The sequence below is a fragment of the Enhydra lutris genome, unplaced genomic scaffold (assembly GCF_002288905.1).
Source record: "Enhydra lutris kenyoni isolate GAN:26980312 unplaced genomic scaffold, ASM228890v2 scaffoldscaffold47, whole genome shotgun sequence".
NCBI lineage: Eukaryota > Metazoa > Chordata > Mammalia > Carnivora > Mustelidae > Enhydra > Enhydra lutris.
Window position 1 is genome coordinate 1,839,581 of NW_019154131.1, and position 26,294 is coordinate 1,865,874.

Here is a 26,294-nt window from a genome sequence, read left to right on the forward strand (position 1 = left end):
ACATCCTTTGGTTTTGAGAGAATAGAGGTGAATTGAAAGGAATTACAATGGGGACCACAACCCCCCACATCTTTCAAGACTGATAATAGTGCAAATCATTGCAATCCCTTCTGGGATAAGGCATTATTTATAATTTACATTTTTTACTCAGGGATAGTCAGTTTCTGGCACTCTCACTTGGCCTGAAAATAATGGCCCTCAATCTACACAGTACAGGAATCCCATGTAAAAGTTCTGATACCCATTTCAGCTGATAACTATTCCATTTATATATTCAAGGACTAACAGGACAGGTCTCCTGACTCATTGATACTATTGTGAATTGGACTTCCACTAATATTCAATTTATCATCTGGCTACCATAACTCCCATTCTAACTGGAAGACAGGATGGTATTTTGGGCCGCTTACTATTAATGCCAGTGCCAGCTCAGACTTCATATCTAACAGATTTGGAAAGCCTGGTAATTGCCCTTTCCCCTGGCACACTCATAAATGACCGAAGGTCCTCTTAGGGAAGGATCAGAAGAATATTTGTTCTATATACTCTAGTGGCATTGCTAGGTTCTTCCTCAAGGAAATTTGGGTCTCCCCTTTAGTTAATGCCACTGGTCTCTGTCATTCTGGAATCCCATTGTCCTCATTTATATTAGATGGCCTAATTTGCATGCCACATCTTCAGTCATCGCCTGCAGAAAAGAGACAACACTAAGCTTTCTAAAGAAACTGGCATACCCAGCACTAGTATATTCCCTATTGCCTTAGAGATAGGAGTGAGATCTGAGTCCTTCAGGGACCTTATAATCAGAATCAGTGATAGGTCCTCAGTTTGTACATAGTAAATCCATCCTAGCATTCCTGCTTCCCTGATCCATATGTCTTCATTACTCATTATAACCCCAAGACAACTGGCAACTTCACCTCACATACTCTAGGCCATTGTCATGAACAAATTTCAAGGAACCAAACTGATAGTATATTTAGAGCAATTCTAGGTCCTGGAACATTGAATCCTCAGTCATAGAAGATATCCCCTTACCTTTGACTTCTCCTCTATCCAAACTATCCTGATCTGATATCCTCAAAATCCACTTCTATACATATTCCCTTGTTGTCTGCTGATAAATAGCTAGATTCTGCCATTTGTTTAATAGGTAATCTATTTCTTCCCTAAGCAGGAACTGTACCTTTCCTCTCAGGCTGTGCTAAAATATGATCCTGGTTATTGGCCCAAAGGCAATGAGTTGTTGTAGAGGCAGTTTTTAAAATAACAAGCATCATCTTAATAGCACCAGCTTTGGGTGAGGCCATTGTACAGATTCTAGGAAAAGGGAGGGTGTTTTCCTTTGGCAAAGAAAACAAGAGGATTCCACTGGCCCAGGAATATTCCAGGGAATTTTTTAGTTCAGTATTTTAGGTTTATCCATTCAAATATCCTCATCACAGATCTTTTGTGCCCTCTTCCCCATCTGGGTCCTGGTTTTAATATAGTTTATATACATAGAAGTTACAAATTTAATTTCCATTACATCTCTACTGTCCTTATAAATAGAACCTGGATCTGATTTTCAAACCAGTCTACCCTGAGACTGGACTGCCATTGACACCTCTGGTTTTCAGAGGATCCCTTAAGTATGCCATTAGCTTCCCTGAGTATATAATTTTCTCTTCTTTTCTTTTTAGAGAGAGGGAGAGTGGGGAGGGGAGAGGGGGAGAGGGAGAGAATCTTAAGCAGGCTCCATGCCCAGCACAGAGCCCAACTTAGGGCTCAAACCCATGACCTGAGCCAAAATCAAGAGTTGGTGCTCAACTGACTGAGCCACCCAGGCACGCCCCCCCTTTTCTTAAGAGTTCAACTATTTTTTTAATTCTATTTATTTATTTATTTGAGAAAGAAAGAGAGAGAGACAGTATGCACAAGTGGAGGGAAGGGCAATGGGAGAAGCAGACTCCCTGCCAAGCAGGACCCTGGGATCATGACCTGAGCCAAAGGCAGATCCTTAACCAAGAAAGCCACCCAAGTGCCCAAGAGTTTAGCTATTTATTGAACAGTTTACAGAAGAGGTTTAATCAAAAAGACCAAAGCCTATGTCATCATCAGACTCTTCCGATTCTTCTTTCTTTGCTTCTACTTTCTTCTCCTAAGCTGGGGCAGCAGTGGTGGAGCAGGACCTCCTGCTAGGGTAGTACCAGCTGATGGGGCAGGTCCACCAGCCCCTACATTGCATATGAGGCTTCTGATGTTGACATTGACCTGGACCTTTGCAAATAAGCCTGGCCAGAAAGGTTCAACATTTACACCTTCTGCTTTAATGAGGGCATTGATCTTAACTTCCATAACTGTCACTTCATCATCATGCACAATGAGGGCCAAGGAGACGCAGGTGAGCTCCTAGATGGAGGCCATGATGCAGGCAAATGCTGAGTGGTCACTGCCGGGTTCAGTGCTAGTTGCTGGATAAAGTAAGGGCCTGACCCCAATGCCAACTTAGCTTCCTCAGAAGGACTGGGCACCTTAGTGGCAGTTGAGGAAAGTATCATTTTCTATATATAAGATTTCTACTGCCATCAAAGGCAGTCACACCATGTTATAAGTCTTATAATTATTATTTTCCACATAATGATCTCAGAATGCCTTGTCTTATACCTTGCATCACTGCCCAACTAACCACAGGCAATACTTCATTGTGATTTCACTGCCAGGGGTCATTATCCTCCCACTTACCACCAGAAGTGGAGTCTCTATTGCCCTTAGTCTAGGTAACCCAACTCCAAAATTCCATCCTGACAGCTTTCTTTTTAGGGCTATCCTGGAATCCATTTTCTTAGCCTCAATTAAAAAACAAAAACAAAAACAAACAGAGCCTGAGGCAAAGCTTTTGTGTTAATGTGTTATTGGGGAATATAATCTCAGAAATGCAAGAGTGAAAAATAAAAGAGAATTCATTCAGGTAAGGAGAGAAGGCAAACACAATAATGAATTACTAAACTGGTCATAGCAATAGACTGCTCAGTGTCACAGGACCCCTTAGAAAAAGGCGATATGGAGCCACTCTGTCTTGAAATCTTCTGTTAGGGTGGGCAATTTATCTGCTGATTCCTTTGTTTCCTATCTCTCTTTAGTCATGTTTGCCTATATAATATCAATGCCCCGTACTTCCTCATTCCCTCTGGACATCCACTGGTTCCAGCTGGATCAGACAAGGCCCTAGAGTTACTCTGATAAACAACCAAGAGCCATGGAACCTGAGGGATTGAATGGATCAGTGGAGCCCTGGACTTTCAGCCTGATGCTCACATATATTTATTTACTCCCCCACCTCTCTGAGCAAACTGAAGACTTTAATACTTCCTGCATGACTCAAAAATGAAAGGCTCAAGCACCTTTAAATAAGACTCCTGCTTCAGCTTCCTAGAGCCACAGATAGCCTCTTCAAATTTCAACTCTTCCTTACCCTCTGGACAATCTCTTCCTGATATCCATTGACTCCATCAGGCCAGCTGTGGCTCTTCAGGATCTCAGTGTCCTAGGGCCCTAAGTTGGCAAGAAAATTTCAGAAACATTTATTCCAGTATGAAAATCATCTTTCTTTGCAAACTCTCAAGCCTGAAAAAAAAAAAAAAACCTGATAAAAATCCCTGCATGGCCCCCTTCTCTGCAAGACACTAGGTAGCTATACTGTAATTTAGTTAAGATTAATGAAGCCCCTAAACATTTAAAAAGTGTTGGGACGCCTGGGTGGCTCAGTTGGTTAAGCGGCTGCCTTTGGCTCAGGTCATGATCCCAGTGTCCTGGGATTGAGTCCCACATCAGGCTCCTAGCTTGGCGAGAAGCCTGCTTCTCCCTCTGCCTCTGCCTGCCGCTCTGTCTGCCTGTGCTCACTCGCGCTGTCTCTCTCTCTCTCTCTCTCTCTCTCTCTCTCTCTGACAAATAAATAAATAAAATCTTTAAAAAAAAAACATTTAAAAGTATTAATAAATTAACTGTGGTTTTCTATTGTCAAAAAAATTTTCAATATTTTTTGTTGCTGTTGTTTTAGGTGATAATGGACATTAACTTCTTATTATAAATTCAGGTTTTATAATGATACTGGAATTTTAAAATTAATAAATAAAAATTTTAAATAAAAAAAATAAAAAAAAATCGAGTTTTAGTATCATTGGCTTACTAAAGGCATGGTTTTTAGAGAAAAAAATTCCTTCATTACCTGGCTGTAGGTTTATTTAAATTCCATTTAATGGCAAAGTGACTTGGGTAAAAACTAAGGTGAGATTGCCCCTATGAAGCTGTTTAATATATAGGCAAGAATCTGAGTTATCACGTTTGTCATATGGCTAAAATAAAAAGACAAGAAATAGCAAGTGTTGGAGAGGATATGGAGAAAAAAGAATACTCATGCACTATTGGTGGGAGTGTAAATAGACACAGTCACTGTGAAAAACAGTAGGGGGTTCCTCAAAAAGTTAAAAATAGAAGTACTATATGATCCAATAATTCCATTACTGAGTATTTACCTAAAGAAAACAAAAACAATAATTTGAAAAGATATGCATACCCCTATGTTTATTGCAACATTATTTACAATAGGCAAGATATAGACGAAACCTAAGTGTCCATTGATAGGTGAATGGATAAAGAAGATGAAATATGAAACAAAGTATTACACAGTCCTGAAAAAGGATGAGATCATGCTATTTGTGACAATATGGATGGACCTAGAGGGTATTATGCTAAGTGAAATAAGTCAGACTGAGAAATACAAATGTCATATGAATTCATTAAAAAATGGAATCTAAAAAACAAAACAAATGACTAAACAAACAAAAAGCAGACTCAGATATATAAATACAGAGGACAAACTGATGGTTGCCAGAGAGGGGGAGGATGGGGTGATGAGCAAATTGGGTGAAGAGGTTGGAGATACAGTCTTCCAGTTATGGAATGAATAAATGACAGCATAGAGAATATAGTCTATGATATTGTAATAGCAGTGTTGGGTGACAGCTATACTTATGATGAGCACAGCATAACATACAGAGAATTTGAATCACTATGTTGTATACCTGAAACTAATATAATATTGTATGTCAACTATACTCAAATTTAAAAATTAAAGAAAAAAAAAGAAGCTGAGTTCCATCTGAATCCTAATCCAACTCTGAAAAATCCTATATGGTGTGCTTTAGAGGATCTACCCCCTACTACTAAGATGCATTTAGACTTTTCAAATATCTAGTTTTGATTTTTCAAAAATAAATCTGAATATTTAGATTGTCAAAATCTCTGTCATAGAAAAGCTGGATGGACCAAGAGAATTCTTTTCCTGAAAGTTATTTCTCTAGAATGAATAGGTTGGATCAAAGAGGTGAAATTACCTAAATGGATAATATTGTTACCTTAATCAAATTTTGTTAGAAGACTCTCTGTGGATTAATGAGAATCATTGAATCTCATCCTTCAATTAAATATTTTGACATGATCACTTTGGTTGATATGTTGCAGATTCTTGGGACCTGCCCCAAATCAAAATCTATTAGAATGGTGTGTCAAGAATCTGCATTTTTTTTAAAGATTTTATTTATTTATTTGAGAGAGAGAGAGTGAATGAGAGAGAGAAAGAGAGAGAGAGAGAGAGAGAGCATGAGAGGGGAGAAGGTCAAAGGGAGAAGCAGACTCCCCATGGAGCTGGGAGCCCGATGCGGGACTCGATCCTGGGACTCCAGGATCATGACCTGAGCCGAAGGCAGTTGCCTAACCAACTGAGCCACCCAGGCACCCAAGAATCTGCATTTTTAACAGGTTGTCTAAATGATTCTTACTTTTTTTTAAAGATTTTTATTTATTTATTTGACACAGAGAGAAAGCACAAGCAGGGGTACAGGAGAAAAAGCAGGCTCCCCACTGATCAGGGAGCCCAATGAAGGGCTCAATCCTAGGACCCTGGGATCATGAGCTGAGCTGAAGACAGACACTTAACAAACTGAGCCACCCAGGCACCCCTGTCCAAGTTATTCTTATGACCACTAAAGTTTGAGAGCCAGAGTGGATGGAAACACTCTCATATACTGCATATACTGCTGGAAGAGGGTAAGTCAACGGTACTTTCCTGAAAGGCAATTTAGTAGAAACTCTCTCAACCAACCCTGAATTAACTAAATTATTAAACTGACACTCTATTGATTCTATAAAACACATAGCTGGCCGGGACCCATTGAGTCCTTTATACCAGTAGAGTACTCTCTGATCTGCTCTTGACATTTTGAGTTTTTTGTTTATCAAGAGTCAGTGGTTTGGTTTCTTAAAAAATACATGTATGTCAACTATACTTGTTTTATAATTATGTTATTTAATCAGTATTACATAAAAGAAAAGAAAAAGATATGTTTCAGGGAAAACTAATTTGAATGCTTTGGATAGATTCTAAAGGCAGATCACACACATACAAATGCCAAATTAGTAGCAAAAGATTGGAGGAGTATACACTTTTTCAGTTCTTGCTCCACCTTAGAAAAAGGGAAACTAAAAAGCCTAAACAATTCATTGCAGATGTCATTCATCCAAGAAGATTATGTGGAATTTAATCATGGGTCTCATTGTCAACAACAACAACAACAACAATAAATTTCTTAGTCCTAAAAAGAAATTTTAAAATTTCATCTAAATTAATGAATGAATATGCATTTATATTTTTAAGTAAAAATAAAATGCTTAAGATATATGTGTATGTTTACATATATTTTATACATATATATGTGTGCATTTATATATACATATATCATATTTTTATGATTTCCCTCTTTAGTCACTTATTTTGATTAATAGGACATTTACCAGTTTTTATTTCTTTGGTTAAGAGGGCTTTTATCTGTCAAAATATGCAAGCTCTTTCATCCAGTAAATACATATCTAGGAATTTATTCTAAAGAAATACTATTTATCACTTATCATAAAGATAGATAGGAATAGATATATAAATATAAAGATATAGCTATATAAATGTGTGTGTGCATATGTATATGTTCACGTAGGCATTGATTATACTAGCAAAACTTAGAAACTTCCCAAATATCCATCAATGGGATTTTGTTAAGTATGTTATCCAGTCAATGGAATATTATGCAGAACCATCAAAAATACCAAAATCTACATAGAGTAATGAGGAAACGTTCAGTTTATTCTGTTAAGTGCTAAGTTACATACACATACACATGGAAAAATGTCTAGAGTATTTATATTTTAAAAATCCACAGTGGTTTTCTCTAGAAGACAGAAGAAATTCAAGTAAGTTTCCCTAATTTCTACAATGTATATGTATTACCTAGGTATTAAAGATAATAAAAGACAAATGGAAAAGTTTGAAGCTCCAAAAGATAATTTTTGTTGTTTTAAAATTCACCAATTCTGATTCTTTGACTACTTAAAACCATATTTATCTTTGTGGACGTCAATAGAAATTACAAAAATGTTCTCTAAATTTTCTCCTAACAAGCAAGGTACCACAATCTTCAGAAAGCAACTTCTCATAATGGGGTTTCTGTAGGTATTGCAATAGATTCTTATCACTGCTTTATATCACTGAATGGTATTTACTTACCAATGTCAAAGGGAAAAGACTTTCTTTTTTATTTTCAGATGCCATTCTAGAAATTATTAAAGTTAGGCATACCATTATATAAACAATTCTTTTCTCTCAGAAAACATCACTAAGCAGCTTAAACAAAAACATCTTACCTGGACTTTCAAGGAAGATTAAGATATTTACAGTGAATAAAACTTGTGGTTACAAGTGTTTGAGAAAAGGAACAGATTGTAAATTTTTCTAACTTTAATTTTAAAAGTAACTTAAAATGTCCTTTATAACTATAATTTTATGTGACCATAATATCATATTTTAAGGGTTTAGATTTTCAGTGTAGGAAGAATTTCTCTGAGAACAAGCACACCAAAACTTGCCAACACACAAGATCCACTCCAGATCTGCAGAAAAACCACAGGTTTCTTTACTTGTATCCACACCATATTTATTTTAAAAGTAGGAAAGCCAAGGGGCACCTGGGTGGCTCAGTGGGTTAAGCCTCTGCCTTTCACCCAGGTTATGATCTCAGCGTCCTGGGATGGAGCTCTCTGCTCAGTGGGGAGCCTGCTTCCCTCTCTCTCTCTCTGCCTGCTGCTTGCCTACTTGTGATCTCTTTCTCTCTGTCAAATAAATAAATAAAATCTTAAAAAAAAATAGGAAAGCCAAATCAGAACAACAATCATCTTTCAAAATTATTTACCTCAGTACTCTTGCCTCTTTTTCTAAAAGGAATAACTATTCTTTTTTTTTTTTAAGATTTTATTTATTTATTTGTCAGAGTGAGCACAGGCAGACAGAGTGGCAGGCAGAGGCAGATGGAGAAGCAGGCTCCCGCTGAGCAAGGAGCCCGATGTGGGACTCGATTCCAGAACGCTGGGATCATGACCTGAGCCTAAGGCAAAGGCTTAACCAACTGAGCCACCCAGGTGCCCCAAGGAATAACTATTCTTTTTTTTTCTTTTTTTTTTCTTTTTTTTTAAGATTTTATTTATTTATTTGACAGAGAGAGAGAGAGATCACAAGTAGGCAGAGAGGCAGGCAGAGAGAGAGGGGGAAGCAGGCTCCGTGCTGAGCAGAGAGCCCGATGCGGGGCTTGATCCCAGGACCCTGGGATCACGACCCCAGCCGAAGACAGAGGCTTTAACCCACTGAGCCACCCAGGCGCCCCCCCAAGGAATAACTATTCTTAAGACAAAACATACAGATAACTTCTATCTCTTTAGGTTATATACACACAAAGCTCTTTCTTTTCTCACTACATATTTTTAGAACTTATTAATTTACATTTTTGGGTTCTTTGCTTTCTTAAGGGAAATGTTGCATCTTAAATATTTAGCTTTAGAAAGCAAAGCTCTTTACCTTGACTATTTTAGGATTTAACATGATTCATTAGAAGGAAAAAGCCCTGGGGTTTCCACCTGGGTGGCTCAGTTGGTTAAGTGGCTAACTCTTGATTTTGGATCAGGTCATGCATGATGTTTGGGTCATGAGATTGAGCTCTGGGACAGGCTTCACACTTAGTGGGAATTATGCTTAGGGATTCTCTTCCTCTGGCCCTCCCTGCTGCCCCACTCACTCCCTCTCAAATAAATAAATAAATCTTTTTTCTTTTTAAAGGGAAAAATATTGGAGGATATTATGCTAAGTGAAATAAGTCAATGAGAGAAACACAATTATATCGTTTCACTCACATGTGTAATATAAGCAGTAGCCCAGAGAACCATGTGGGAAGGGAGGGAAAACTGAATGGGAAGAAATCAGAGAGGAAGACAAACCGGGAGAGACTCTGGATTCCAGAAAACAAACTGAAGATTACAGAAGGGAGGGGCGTGGAGGGATGGGGTGACTGGGTGATGGGTTTTAAGGAGGGCACGTGTTGTGATGTGCACTGGGTGTTATACACAATTAATGAATAATTGAACACTACATCAAAAACTAATGCTGTACTATATGTTGACTAATTGAACCTAACAAAAAAAATGAATTAAAAATTAAAAGATTAAAAAAGGGAAAAGCTCTGAAAAAAGCTCATCTAGAATTTTCTTAAATCTGCAAACTAAAAAAGATTATTGTATTATTTCTCACAGTTCTTATTTATTTGCCAATGAATTTACTAACATCTTAGATAACTGAATTTTTTTTTTCTTTACTCCTTGATTTATTTAGCAGTATTAGTTGGACATTTTCAATATGCCAGATACTATGCTGGATGTTAGTTTCTTGAGACCTTTTTTTTTTTTTTTTAAATTTTATTTTTTATAAACATATATTTTTATCCCCAGGGGTACAGGTCTGTGAATCGCCAGGTTTACACACTTCACAGCACTCATCATAGCACATACCCTCCCCAATGTCCATAATCCCACCCCCCCAACCCCCCTCCCCCCATTAACCCTCAGTTTGTTTTGTGAGATTAAGAGTCACTTATGGTTTGTCTCCCTCCCAATCCCATCTTGTTTCATTTACTCTTCTCCTACCCCCTTAAGCCCCCATGTTGCATCTCCTCTCCCTCATATCAGGGAGATCATATGATAGTTGTCTTTCTCCGATTGACTTATTTCGCTAAGCATGATACCCTCTAGTTCCATCCACGTCGTCGCAAATGGCAAGATTTCATTTCTTTTGATGGCTGCATAGTATTCCATTGTGTATATATACCACATCTTCTTTATCCATTCATCTGTTGATGGACATCTAGGTTCTTTCCATAGTTTGGCTATTGTAGACATTGCTGCTATAAACATTCGGATGCACGTGCCCCTTCGGATCACTACGTTTGTATCTTTAGGGTAAATACCCAGCAGTGCAATTGCTGGGTCATAGGGTAGTTCTATTTTCAACATTTTGAGGAACCTCCATGCTGTTTTCCAGAGTGGTTGCACCAGCTTGCATTCCCACCAACAGTGTAGGAGGGTTCCTCTTTCTCCGCATCCTCGCCAGCATCTGTCATTTCCTGACTTGTTAATTTTAGCCATTCTGACTGGTGTGAGGTGGTATCTCATTGTGGTTTTGATTTGTATTTCCCTGATGCCGAGTGATATGGAGCACTTTTTCATGTGTCTGTTGGCCATCTGGATGTCTTCTTTGCAGAAATGTCTGTTCATGTCCTCTGCCCATTTCTTGATTGGATTATTTGTTCTTTGGGTGTTGAGTTTGCTAAGTTCTTTATAGATTTTGGACACTAGCCCTTTATCCGATATGTCATTTGCAAATATCTTCTCCCATTCTGTCAGTTGTCTTTTGGTTTTGTTAACTGTTTCCTTTGCTGTGCAAAAGCTTTTGATCTTGATAAAATCCCAATAGTTCATTTTTGCCCTTGCTTCCCTTGCCTTTGGCGATGTTCCTAGGAAGATGTTGCTGCGGTTGAGGTCGAAGAGGTTGCTGCCTGTGTTCTCCTCAAGGATTTTGATGGATTCCTTTCTCACATTGAGATCCTTCATCCATTTTGAGTCTATTTTCGTGTGTGGTGTAAGGAAATGATCCAATTTCATTTTTCTGCATGTGGCTGTCCAATTTTCCCAACTCCATTTGTTGAAGAGGCTGTCTTTTTTCCATTGGATATTCTTTCCTGCTTTGTCGAAGATTAGTTGACCATAGAGTTGAGGGTCTATTTCTGGGCTCTCTATTCTGTTCCATTGATCTATGTGTCTGTTTTTGTGCCAGTACCATGCTGTCTTGATGGTGACAGCTTTGTAATAGAGCTTGAAGTCTGGAATTGTGATGCAACCAACTTTGGCTTTCTTTTTCAATATTCCTTTGGCTATTCAAGGTCTTTTCTGGTTCCATACAAATTTTAGGATTATTTGTTCCATTTCTTTGAAAAAAATGGATGGTACTTTGATAGGAATTGCATTAAATGTGTAGATTGCTTTAGGTAGCATAGACATTTTCACAATATTTGTTCTTCCAATCCAGGAGCATGGAACATTTTTCCATTTCTTTGTGTCTTCCTCAATTTCTTTCATGAGTACTTTATAGTTTTCTGTGTATAGATTCTTAGTCTCTTTGGTTAGATTTATTCCTAGGTATCTTATAGTTTTGGGTGCAATTGTAAATGGGATGGACTCCTTAATTTCTCTTTCTTCTGTCTTGTTGTTGGTGTAGAGAAATGCAACTGATTTCTGTGCATTGATTTTATATCCTGACACTTTACTGAATTCCTGTACAAGTTCTAGCAGTTTTGGAGTGGAGTCTTTTGGGTTTTCCACATATAGTATCATATCATCTGCGAAGAGTGATAGTTTGACTTCTTCTTTGCCAATTTGGATGCCTTTAATTTCCTTTTGTTGTCTGATTGCTGAGGCTAGGACTTCTAGTACTATGTTGAATAGCAGTGGTGATAACGGGCATCCCTGCCGTGTTCCCGACCTTAGCGGAAAAGCTTTCAGTTTTTCTCCATTGAGAATGATATTTGCAGTGGGTTTTTCATAGATGGCTTTGATAATATTGAGGTATGTGCCCTCTATCCCTACACTTTGAAGAATTTTGATCAGGAAGGGATGCTGTACTTTGTCAAATGCTTTTTCAGCATCTATGGAGAGTATCATATGGTTCTTGTTCTTTCTTTTATTGATGTGTTGTATCACATTGATTGATTTGCGGATGTTGAACCAACCTTGCAGCCCTGGAATAAATCCCACTTGGTCGTGGTGAATAATCCTTTTAATGTACTGTTGAATCCTATTGGCTAGTATTTTGGTGAGAATTTTTGCATCTGTGTTCATCAAGGATATTGGTCTGTAGTTCTCTTTTTTGATGGGATCCTTGTCTGGTTTGGGGATCAAGGTGATGCTGGCCTCATAAAATGAGTTTGGAAGTTTTCCTTCCATTTCTATTTTTTGGAACAGTTTCAGGAGAATAGGAATTAGTTCTTCTTTAAATGTTTGGTAGAATTCCCCCGGGAAGCCGTCTGGCCCTGGGCTTTTGTTTGTTTGGAGATTTTTGATGACTGTTTCAATCTCCTTACTGGTTATGGGTCTGTTCAGGCTTTCTATTTCTTCCTGGTTCAGTTGTGGTAGTTTATATGTCTCTAGGAATGCATCCATTTCTTCCAGATTGTCAAATTTGTTGGCGTAGAGTTGCTCATAGTATGTTCTTATAATTGTCTGTATTTCTTTGGTGTTAGTTGTGATCTCTCCTCTTTCATTCATGATTTTATTTATTTGGGTCCTTTCTCTTTTCTTTTTGATAAGTCTGGCCAGGGGTTTATCGATCTTATTAATTCTTTCAAAGAACCAGCTCCTAGTTTCATTGATTTGTTCTATTGTTTTTTTGGTTTCTATTTCATTGATTTCTGCTCTGATCTTTATGATTTCTCTTCTCCTGCTGGGTTTAGGCTTTCTTTCTTGTTCTTTCTCTAGCTCTTTTAGGTGTAGGGTTAGGTTGTGTACCTGAGACCTTTCTTGTTTCTTGAGAAAGGCTTGTACCGCTATATATTTTCCTCTCAGGACTGCCTTTGTCGTGTCCCACAGATTTTGAACCGTTGTGTTTTCATTATCATTTGTTTCCATGAATTTTTTCAATTCTTCTTTAATTTCCTGGTTGACCCATTCATTCTTTAGAAGGATGCTGTTTAGTCTCCATGTATTTGGGTTCTTTCCAAATTTCCTCTTGTGATTGAGTTCTAGCTTCAGAGCATTGTGGTCTGAAAATATGCAGGGAATGATTCCAATCTTTTGATAACGGTTGAGACCTGATTTAGGACCAAGAATGTGATCTATTCTGGAGAATGTTCCATGTGCACTAGAGAAGAATGTGTATTCTGTTGCTTTGGGATGAAATGTTCTGAATATATCTGTGATGTCCATCTGGTCCAGTGTGTCATTTAAGGCCTTGATTTCCTTGTTGATCTTTTGCTTGGATGATCTGTCCATTTCAGTGAGGGGAGTGTTAAAGTCCCCTACTATTATTGTATTATTGTTGATGTGTTTCTTTGATTTTGTTATTAATTGGTTTATATAGTTGGCTGCTCCCACGTTAGGGGCATAGATATTTAAAATTGTTAGATCTTCTTGTTGGACAGTTCCTTTGAGTATGATATAGTGTCCTTCCTCATCTCTTATTATAGTCTTTGGCTTAAAATCTAATTGATCTGATATAAGGATTGCCACTCCTGCTTTTTTCTGATGTCCATTAGCATGGTAAATTCTTTTCCACCCCCTCACTTTAAATCTGGAGGTGTCTTCAGGTTTAAGATGAGTTTCTTGTAGGCAACATATAGATGGGTTTTGTTTTTTTATCCATTCTGATACCCTGTGTCTTTTGATTGGGGCATTTAGCCCATTCACATTCAGGGTAAGTATTGAGAGATATGAATTTAGTGCCATTGTATTGCCTGTAAGGTGACTGTTATTGTATATTGTCTCTGTTCCTTTCTGATCTACTACTTTTAGGGTCCTCTTTGCTTAGAGGACCCCTTTCAATATTTCCTGTAGAGCTGGTTTGGTATTTGCAAATTCTTTCAGTTTTTGTTTGTCCTGGAAGCTTTTAATCTCTCCTTCTATTTTCAATGATAGCCTAGCTGGATATAGTATTCTTGGCTGCATGTTTTTCTCGTTTAGTACTCTGAATATATCATGCCAGCTCTTTCTGGCCTGCCAGGTCTCTGTGGATAAGTCTGCTGCCAATCTAACATTTTTACCATTGTACGTTACAGACTTCTTTTCCCGGGCTGCTTTCAGGATCTTCTCTTTGTCACTAAGACTTGTAAATTTTACTATTAGGTGACGGGGTGTGGACCTATTCTTATTGATCTTGAGGGGGGGGTTCTCTGAACCTCCTGGATTTTGATGCTTGTTCCCTTTGCCATATTGGGGAAATTCTCTCCAATAATTCTCTCCAATATACCTTCTGCTCCCCTCTCTGTTTCCTCTTCTTCTGGAATCCCAATTATTCTAATGTTGTTTCGTCTTATGGTGTCACTTATCTCTCGAATTCTCCCCTCATGGTCCAGTAGCTGTTTGTCCCTCTTTTGCTCAGCTTCTTTATTCTCTGTCATTTGGTCTTCTATATCACTAATTCTTTCTTCTGCCTCATTTATCCTAGCAGTGAGAGCCTCCATTTTTGATTGCACCTCATTAATAGCTTTTTTGATTTCAACTTGGTTAGATTTTAGTTCTTTTATTTCTCCAGAAAGGGTTTTTATCTCTCCGGAGAGGGTTTCTCTAATATCTTCCATGCCTTTTTCGAGCCTGGCTAGAACCTTGAGAATCGTCATTCTGAATTCTAGATCTGACATATTACCAATGTCTGTATTGATTAGGTCCCTAGCCTTTGGTACTGCCTCTTGTTCTTTTTTTTGTGGTGAATTTTTCCGCCTTGTCATTTTGTCCAGATAAGAGCAGATGAAGGAGCAAGTGAAATACTAAAAGGGTGGCAACAACCCTAGGAAAATATGCTTTAGCCAAATCAGAAGAGATCCCAAATCGTGAGGGGGGAGAAAGGGGATAAAAAGAGGTTCAGAAAGAAGAAAAAAAAGAAAAAGAAAAAGAAAAAAAAAGAAACAATTAAAAAAAGAAAACCAATAAAGAAAAAATATAAAAAGGAAAAAAAGAATATATATATTAGATAAACTAGTTAAAAAACGTTAAAAAAGGAAAGGGTAAAAGTTAAAAAAATTTAGCAGAAGAAGAAAAATAAATTGAAAAAGAAAAAAAATTAAATTAACTGCAAGGCTAAAGAATCATGGGGAGAAAGCCATGAGTTCCGTGCTTTGCTTTCTCCTCCTTTGGAATTCCGCTGCTCTCCTTGGTATTGAAACTGCACTCCTTGGTAGTTGAACTTGGTCCTGGCTGGGTTTCTTGTTGATCTTCTGGGGGAGGGGCCTGTTGTAGTGATTCTCAAGTGTCTTTGCCCCGGGCGGAGTTGCACCGCCCTTACCAGGGGCCAGGCTGAGTAATCCGCTCGGGTTTGCTTTCGGGAGCTTTTGTTCCCTGAGCGCTTTCCGTAGAGTTCCGGAGGGCGGGAATGAAGATGGCGGCCTCCCGGTCTCCGGCCCGGAGGAGCCAAGAGCCCGGGGCCCCACTCCTCAGTGCACCCTCAGAGAACAGCGCCGATTTACTCCCGTCACCCTGCCTCCAGCCGCGCTCTGAGCTGACCGAGCCTGCGACCGGTTCAAGGTAACCCCGAGCTTAGAGCTTACTCCTCGGCTCTGTCTCTGTAGCCGGCTTCCCTGTTCTAATACCTGTAAGCTCTGCGACACTCAGACACCCCCTATCCTTCTGTGACCCTGCGGGACCTGAGGCCACGCTGACCCTGCGTGGGCTTCACCCCGGTTAAGCCTCTGGAGCGATGTCCCTCAGCGGAAAAGACTTTTAAAAGTCCCGATTTTGTGCTCCGTTGCTCCGCCGCTTGCCGGGAGCCGGCCCCTCCCCCTGCGGTCTATCTTCCCGTCGCTTTGGATTCACTTCTCCGCCAGTCCTACCTTTCAGAAAGTGGTTGATTTTCTGTTTCTAGAGTTGCTGTTCTTCTTCTCTTCGATCTCCCGTTGGATTTGTAGGTGTTTGCAATCTTTAGATAAGCTATCTAGCTGATCTCCCGCTACCTGAAGTAGTCTCAGCCTGCTACTTCTCCGCCATCTTGACTCCACTTAGATAACTGAATTTTCTAAGATTAATATTCAACATGTGGTTATAATCATTTAGCTCTTAACGATCTGAGGCTCTACCTGCCTGAAGTAAATTTTAAAATCCCTAAATTAGTTTCAAGGGTTTTTCCAATAGCAATTCTTCCTTTACTTAGGGTATTATGCTATTTACAATTACCAGTAAGTTGTAATCTTAAAACAAAACTGGGTGATGATAGAATTTCAAGTTCATGAGTATGGCCATCTCCCATGAACTGAATTGTGTCCCTGTCCCCACAGATTTAAATGTTGAAGTCCTAGCCCCCATATGATTGTATTTGGAGATAGGGCCTTAATTAAAGAAGTAATTAAGGTAAAAAGGTCTTATGGATGGGACCCTAATTCATTATGACTGATATTCTTCTAAGAGGGAAAGACACCAGGAAAGATCATGCACAGAAAAAAAGACCATGTGAATAAAAAAAACAACTAGGTGGCCATCTGCAAGCCATGAAGAGAGGCCTCAGGAGAAATGAAACCTGCTGACACCTTGATCTTGGACTTCGAGCCAACAAACTGAGAAAATAAATTTCTGTTGTTTAAGCCACCAAGTAAACAGTTTGTGGTACTTTGTTATGGAAACCCTAGCGAACTAATAAAATATCTGAAATATTCACCAAGTATTTTTAAGCCACAAATAAATGCCTACCAATGAGAACAGAAAAAAAAAAAAAACACTTTAGGAATCTTGCAAATAATTTAAGAGAAAATAATAGACTAGTTCTATACACAACTGCAAATAAAATGACCATGCGGGTTTGGATGCTTTAATGACTGACTACAGCATGGTTAAATTGACTGCTCCAAAACTGGACCACATTCAGAGTTACCATCTTAATCACTATATATGGACTGGGACTGAGTCCTGAAAAGATACGGGGAAATCATACTACTTCTAGTATTAGTCTGATTAGACTTTCTGATTCAAAGGAGACATTCAGAGGCATATATTCTATTTCTACTTACATTCCACGACCATGGGACATATAAAATTTTTCTTGTAATATTTTAAGAGTTGCTTTGTTGAAGTTGCCGAATACAAAATCTGACAAGTGCATGTCCTTGCCTCAATTACATTTACTCTCCTTAGGTTTCTTTGACATTTTTGACAATTAAAAAGTAGTTAGCCTCTCTGCTGACTTTGGATAAAACTGCTGAAGATACACACAATTTCAACTACATTCATTTCAAATCCATGATTTTTTCCCACTGATCTATGAATAATTCAAAATAATTGAAATCCTCAAAGAATATATTTTAAGTATTACTTATTATTTTAAAATTTGTATCTCGTTTCAATTTGTTCCCATACTTACATATCAGGAAGCTAAATACAAATGTATTTTTGGCTTTTTTTTTTCTTAAAGATTGTATTTATTTATTTGAGAGTGAGAGAGAGAGCATGAGTAGGGGGAGGGGTAGACGGAGATAGGGACAGAGGGAAAGGGAGAGGGGCAGACAGAAAGGGAGTGAGACAGAGGGAGAGGGGCAGAGGGAGAAGCAGACTCCCCACTGGGCAGGGAGCCCGATGCAGGGGGTTTGACCTGAGCCAAAGGCAGACACTTAACCTATGAAGGCACCCAGGCACACCTATTTTGGCCTTCTAAATTGTACATATGGGGTATTTCAACACATTGTAAAAAATCCAATAGGTCTCTTTTGGACAGACAGGTCACAATAGGACATATGAATATCTCATTCACATGTTATTCCAATATTCTTTATCAAAGATCCTAAACCATACTGTGAGCCAAATGTCTGCTCATTCTTACCCCCATTTCCCATCCCTGCCTTACTTTAGCGGGGTGGTCTCCCATCCCCTCCTGCATTTGTCCATGTTGCAGCAGCTTCTCTATTGTCACGTGGGGTTTTGTTCATTTCATTCCTGGTGGCCTCATGAATTCTAAGATCACTGCCCTCCCTCTCTATACCTTATGGTTCCAGTTACATTAGTCTCAGGGAGAGGTGAGATGGAAAGGCTGCTCTTCCATTTACTGCTTTGTCTCTTAATTCCCTGCCTACTGTCCCGACACCACCAACATAAGGCAGCAGAATAGGTACTACGTTTTTCTGAAGAATTGAGAGAAAATGTAGGAAAAAAACAAAGAACTGGATGCTATAGGTCCAAAGAACAGAAATAAGGTTTCTTTTGAGGGAGTAGCATAGTTCCTAGACTTGCTTCACCCTCCTTCAAAGGTCACTTCGCCCCAGAGCGCCTCTCCTTTTACCAACGAGATTCTAATACTACTTTATAAATATCATACTCCCTAACACAGGAGTGATATACTAGTCCTAGGCTCTTGCCTTGTGCTCACTTTCACCTAGAGCTATTCACTTGAGGTTAAACATTTCTCCAAGTCTGCATTGTTAAATCTAGGATAATAGTACTTAGGATCTTCGGCAAAATTTTGGGACTTAACTCAAAGCATGCACCCTTTCATGAAACCTTTGATATTTTAGAGGAAAGCTATGCCTCCAAGCTCCTCCAACGGGAATCCAGTAGAAAACAAAATGCACATACGTACACAGTCACGGGCGCAATGTGTGTACCCAGCATATGCACACATGGTCACACACATGCGTGTGTATTTATACACATGCATGTACACACACTATCATACCTTTCCCCAAAATATAGAACAACCAACCACTCTCATCTAAGATCCTTAATCGCAGGGGTGCCTGGGTGGCTCAGTGGTAAGCCTCTGCCTTCAGCTCAGGTCATGATCTCACAGTCCTGGGATTGAGCCCTGAGTCCTTCAGGCTCTCTGCTTAGCGGGGAGCCTGCTTTCCCCACCACCCCCCTGCCTGACTCTCTGCCTGCTTGTGATTTCTGTCTGTCAAATAAATAAATAAAATCTTTTTAAAAATTATCCTTAATTGCAGAACCTGCAGAAGCTTTTAAATTTCATTTTTCTTTATCTTTGACCAGATCAAATTCTTATACTGGACTTTCTCCCTAATTAATCTCTGAAAAAGGAGGGAGAAGTGTGGAAGGTTAATTTCTCTATACAGATCAATGCTAAAGCTAGGATTTATATTTTCATTTATATTACCCACAGATAGAAATAAAAAGTCCACTTTTTCTAAGAAGCTTATCAATATAACTGTGTGAGTGTAAGTACATATAAACATTCAATATACATAAAATGAACACCTCATAAGTAAAATTTTCCATATATAAACTCTCCTGTGACCACCATCCAGATCATAACTAGAATATTACTATCATCCAGAAGTTTCTCTTGTACTCTCTTGGTCAACACCGCCAATTCCTTCATCCTCCAAAGTTTTGACTTCTAACACTATGGATTAAATTCATTTTCTTGAACTTTATATAAGAAATCATACAATATATGTTTTTTGTGCCTGGCTTCATTTACTCAACATAATGATTCTGAGATTCATTCATGTTGAGGCATATATTTGTAGCCCATTCTTTTTTATTGCTGTGTAGTAATCCATGGTATAAATATACTACAATTAGTTCACTCATTCTCCTATTTATATTTAGGTGGTTTCCAACTTGGAGCTATTATAATAAAGCTACTACAAACATTCTTATATATATTTTATTGAACATATGCATTAATTTCTATTGCATATATAACTGTGAGTAGAATTGCTCCTAGGATAGATATGTAGAAACTGCCCAGGTTTCAAATTTGATTGAATCAATCTTTGTTCCCATTCTGTAAGGTACGAAACTCCCAGTTGCTCTTTATTCTTTCTAACATTCAACATCGTCAGTCTTTGTCTTCAGTCTATTCTCTTGAGACTTGTGGTAAGTTTTAAGAAACTAAACATTGCTGTGATATTCTTGAAAACATTTTTACTGTTGGGGCGCCTGGGTGGCTCAGTGGGTTAAGCCTCTGCCTTCGGCTCAGGTCATGATCCTGGGATCCTGGGATCAAGCCCCGCATCGGGCTCTCTGCTCAGCAGGGAGCCTGCTTCCCTTCCTCTCTCTCTGCCTGCCTCTCTGCCTACTTGTGATCTCTCTCTGTCAAATAAATAAATAAAAATCTTTTTAAAAAAAACATTTTTACTGTTATGGACATAAAACAAAACAATAATTCCTAACCTCTTTCAGATTGTACCATGATATATTCTGAGGGGTTACTCAAGAAAGTATATAATTTGCCCTAGCCGGGATTAGATAAAATGATACTGGACCATAAATTTGAGGTAGATCAAAGTTTAGCAACACCAACTGGTCATGTGACAAAAAATTCAGCCCAAACCAGCAAATACATGAAACACACTTATAGTAGCAATCTGTGGTTAGATTGAGAGATTGGTGGATTATGAGAAATGGAGAAACAAGCTTACCAATATTATAAAAGATTACCAATGGATAATCTATTACATCTAGGATTAATAGGAGATGGTGTTTTAGATTAATTAAAAAATTAATCTAAATACATTTAGATTATACATTTATATATAATCATATATAATTATCATAATATTTATATATAATCACCATGTAATTATTAATATATAATCATTTATATAATTATATATAAAAGTATTAAAAATTAAAAATTTTATATATTTTATTATTTATTGTATATTAATTTTATATGGTTATACATAATTTATAATTATAATTAAGAATTTTGTATTCATTATATATTGATTATATATTTATATTTATTAAAATATAAAATATATTTATATATTATATAAATAGTTATGGAGGGCCATAATTATTTCCCTCCCTACCCCTTGACAATGAGTCTTTGCAGTTCCTCCTATCAAGAGGGAGAGTCAATTCTCCCTCTCCTTGGATTTGGGCTGGCTGTGTACTTGATTTGTTCAATAAAATCTGATGAATTGACATTGTGCCAATTCTACGCCTAGACCTCAAGAGGGCTTGGAGGTTTCCACTGGCTTTCTTAGAACCCTGCATATCTATCATGTGAATAAGCACAGGCTAGACCCATATGGTTCAGTAACAGATCATTTCAGGTGAGACCATCCTAGACCACTCAGTTGAGCCTAGTCCAAATTTTTAACCCATAGAATAATGAATTAAGTAAGTGGCTGTTGTTTTAAGCCATATTAGGTGGTTTGTTATGCAGCAAAATCTAACAAATACAGGAAGTATATCATAAGTACCTGATGAAAAAAATTCTTAATTATCATGAAAAACTCCAACACAAGTTGCTTCTGAGTCTGCCGATAGTTGCTGCTACTAACAATGGTACTCAACATTCACTGAATGGTATGTTAAGTACATACATACGATATCTCATTTATTCTTACCGTAAATCTATTAGGTAAATAATAGATAACAGTTGAGAAAACTGAGATTTGCCTCACAGAATTGACTCCAGAGTAAAGCTTAAGCTATCAGCCTCCTTACCAGCTAATCACTAGTGGTTTATTCTAACCCAATACTACTTTTCCTGCTCATTACTATTTTAGAGATAGATAATCAATAGCCAAGAAAAACTATGATTTGCTCAAAGCAGTCCCAGCTAACTCCTAGTCTTTTGCTAAAATTTTGTGAGGTTTATAAATTATATTAATGTTCATGATAAAAAATCTCCATGGTAGTTTATAAGGAAAATATGTAGGCTAAATATCCTCTAAAAATTATCTTTCAACGACCTAAAAGGGATAACAAAACTTCCTCACTGTATGGAAACTTTATAAAATGCAATTTTAATAGTACAGTTTTATAGGGAGTACACAGATATATTTGGTTTATTTGCACAGTGTAAATATCATTTTAAATACTAGGAAGAAAATGAGAAAATGGGACTATTATATCACCATAAATATTTGTGTAATTGTATTGTGACGTTTTTTCTTTTGTCTTTACAGAATTATTTTTTAGATAATTTTTAGATAATTCAGAGAGAAGTTAAATAGTAGATCTTTCTAAGTTTGAAAATCCTTTGGGATTTCATAAGAGGATAGAAAGCTTCTTAAAGTGCCTTATAAATATTATGATTCGCTTGTCGAACTAACTAAACACAAAAATAATTTAGATATATGCCAATTTGCCAAGCAGAAGTTAGCACTTCATAATTCATCTCCATCTTAAGCTGACTGGAACCTTATCAGAAAGAGCTTTTTCAAGCTCATAAACCCAAATGGACTAAAAATGACAACACAGCTTTCCATTCCACATTCTTTATTGTCTCCAATCACCAAAAGAATCATTTGAAAACCAGAATAAATTCTTTTGACAGAATGCACTCAGATATTGTGACAAAAACAGAAGAAAGTAACCATTATCAAGTGCCTGTGCAAAGAAGAGTTTGCCTCATTTGGTTCTTGTGGTACTCTATATCAGATACAGATCAAGGCTTGGATGGGGTGCCTGGTGGCTCAGTCAGTTAAGCAGCTGCCTTCAGCTCAGATCATGACCTCAGGGTCCTGGGATCTAGCCCCTGCTCAGTGGGGAGTCTGCTTCTCTCTCTCCTGCCCTTTGCCCCTGCTTGTATGCTCTCTCTCTCTCTCTCTCTCTCTCTCAAATAAATAAATAAAATCTTAAAAAAGAAAGAAAAAGAAATCAAGGTTTGGAGAAATTAAGCAAGTTGCCCAATGCTGTGACAGGCAATTAGCAGACTGCAGAGTCAAATTGAGGTCTTTCCAATTCTAGAGCCCATATTTCCATCATGCTACACACTTTCATTAAACCTTCATTAAACAAACCAATTACTAAACGGATATAGATCAGTTATAAAGGATTGCTTGCTCATGCAAATCAGCAAAATAATGTCAACATGTGTTTTCAATTGGAAAATGGGGGGGGGACACCTTTCTATAGAATGTATTTATGTTAATAACCTTTCCTTCTTCACAGGCAGTAATCCTCACAGCAAACTAATTATATTAGTGAGATTGAAACAATCTATCTTTTTCTCTGTACTAGACAAAAATCTATTTTTTATTACCTCAATTTTCTTATCCTTCTTCATAAAGAGCTGTTAGTTTTAAAGGCATTCAATCTCTTAGAAGCTGGAAATTTAGATCATAAGAAAATGTAAAGTTTTTTCCACACAAAAATTATAATTATCTGTATAACTACCTCCCTGCAAAGAAGAGGTAGGAGGGCCTGAAGAAATGCTCTAGGGTGAGGTGGAATGGAATGGTAAAGAAAGTGGTATCTCTACCTTCAGAGGGCTGAAGATTATGCAAATTTTTTTCTTGATCCAACTAGACATCTGAATAGACTCTGGTTCCTCTCTCCCTCCCTTCCATCCTTCAACAACCACTTATTAAGTATATCTAGGTACCAAGCACTGATTTTTGTGTTGGAAACAAAGATAAATAGACTAAGTCCCCGTCCTCTAGGGAATCAAAAATTTAATAGTGGAAAGACAGTCATGCAAACAAATTACAGCTCTGAGTTAAATATTAGAGTAGAGACATGAACTAAGTTTGATAATGCAGGTGAAGCATTTTCTTCAGCTGGGGAGTATCAGGAAAGTCAGCCTGGATGAAGTGGCATTTGAGGGAAATCATGACAAAGGAGTTGAAATTTTCTAGGCAGAGAGGCATGGTAAGAAAGAGCTTGGCCAAGTTTAAAAGAGGGTGGCTACAGGGGTCTAATTATAGGGGTTTACTGACTTTTACCATCAAGAATAAAAGGTGAAAACTAGAGTTCAATGACGCTTTCCACAAATCAAAATTTAGTAAATCTGCCAGTTTCACTCCTACGTCAGTGTTGCTAAAAATTTCTTAAGGTAAAGGAATATGATAAGGATAGATTGGGGATGCGTTATAACCTAAAGCAACTTTTAGGGAACATGAGATATCTGTAGTGTTATAATTTTTATATTAGATCTGCGGTCAGCAATTGTGCACCCTGCCATGTATTTTCATAAAGTCTTATCAGAACACAGGCACACCATTCATTTACATATTAAGTAGCCACTTCTGTATTAAAAGTGTAGGATGAAAAATTGCAAGATATCATCTGTTCAGCTTAACATATTCCCATCTGAATCTTTAATACAGTTTGCACTAGAGTCTATACATTAATGCAAATAAATCTCAGAAAAATAATATTGAGTTAAAACATGTTTCAATATTACAAAGAATCATGTTATATAAACTGTAAAAAGACCTCAAATTTAATATTTTTTAGAGATACATGTATTAAAAGTATAAAGACAGGCATGACAATAATAAATATTCAATTCAAGATAATTTCTAGAAAAGAGAGAATATAAGCAGAGAGGGATTTTAAATACTTGAAATGCTTTATTTCTAAAGCATGTTGGTGAATGCCAAAGTATTTATTATATTATTCTCTATACTTTTTTATATGACTGATGTATTTCATAATTTAAAAACTCTGGTTATACAAAAAAAGAAAGATGGAAAAAATTAGTGGAGAAGTTATGTAAGTTTGTTTTCCTAAAATGGCTGCAACAATATCTTCCATCCCATATCTTTTGACACCCCTCCCATCAGGAGATGGGGTATGTATCCCCTCCTCCTGAAACTGAATGGGCTTTTATAAATGTTTTGGCCAGAAGAGTATGGTACAGGTGATGCTATATGTCTTTCAAACAAAGTCATAAAAAGTGATGCACCTCCAGTGATGTTCACTGGAGTTCTCACACTTGAAGTTTTCAACTACCATGTAGGAAGCTTGACTATTCTGAGGCAGCCATGTTGTGAGAAAGACCAAACTGCCCCACAGAGAGAAGTCCATGGAGAAGTCCTGAGACTTCCTAGCGAGAGATACCTAGATAGTTTCCAATTGCTCTAGCCTCCATTCTTCCAGTTTTAGCTGCATCTGATTACAATAGCATAATAAATTCTGAGCCAGAACTCAGGTTTTCCAACTGAGCCAATTCAGAAATCCTGTGCTACAGAAAATATGAAAGACAGGAAGGTCACTGTTGTTATTTTAAACTTCTAAAATTTGTTTCACAGAGCAAGCTGTAACTAGAATTGACCCCATCACTAGAAAATAGAGCCTTACCTGCCTCCAGTGGGGGAAATCTGAGCTGAATTGATCCAAAGACCCTTAGAGAGGAGGGCTAATTCTAAAAGACAGGAGGGGTGCCTGGCTGGCTCAGTTGGTAGAGCATGTGATTCGTGATCTCAGTGTTGTGAGTTTGAGCCCCATGTTGGGTGTAGAGATTACTTAAAATATTAAAAAAAATTTTTTTTGAAGATTTTATTTATTTCTTGGACAGACAGAAATCACAAGTAGGCAGAGGGGCAGGCAAAGAGAGAGAGAGGAGGAAGCAGGCTCCCTGCTGAGCAGAGAGCCTGATGCAAGGCTCTGTCCCAGGACCCTGAGATCATGACCTGAGCTGAAGGCAGAGGCTTTAACCCACTGAGCCACCCAGGCACCCTAAAAAAAAAAGGCTCAGTTGGTTGGGCAGCTGCCTTCGGCTTGGGTCATGATCCCGGCGTCCTGGCATCGAGTCCCGCATCGGGCTCCTTGCTCGGCGGGGAGCCTGCTTCTCCCTCTGCCTCTGCCTGCCATTCTGTCTGCCTGTGCTCGCTCTCTCTCCCTCTCTCTCTGACAAATAAATAAAATCTAAAAAAAAAAAAAATTTTTTTTTAGGCAGGAGAAAGCATGTGACTGAAAACATGGATAAACTGTAAGTTTTTAGTGAGAATCCCAGGTTCCCACTTCTATCTGAGTCATCAAAGAACCAGAAGCACACACTGCAAGAAGGACAAGGATTATTCTCTAGACAAAGTGAATGGAGAAGCCTGAGAGGAAAAAAAAAAAAGAGGGACAGCTAAAGGGTAAAGAACATTGGCGAAAGAGGAATGACACAGGGGTCTAAGCTCTAACACTGTCGTTCATTGATTACATGTCCTGTACAAATCATTTTCTTATTTGTTAAAGAGAAGATAGACTGGAATTACCTCTAAAGCGGATGTCCAAAGTAAAAATCTGTGATTCTATTAAAAAGAAGGAGCATAAATAGCTAATTTAAGTAATGAGCCATAATAAAAAGTATTTTTTACCAATGGAAATTTTAGTTCACATCTCATAACATGTAGTTCTTTCAGAAATAGCACTAGAGATTATAACAAAACCTTTAATTAAGGTACTTTGATGACACTCCCCCCCCCAAAACGCACACATGCAAGGGTTCAATT

General features: G+C 37.9%; 1 pseudogene; it reads right to left on the minus strand.

Moving 5' to 3' along the window:
- Positions 1 to 2,065: 2,065 nt before the first annotated feature.
- On the minus strand, positions 2,066 to 2,406 carry LOC111156637 (annotated as a pseudogene).
- Between the last annotated feature and the right edge of the window lie 23,888 nt (positions 2,407 to 26,294).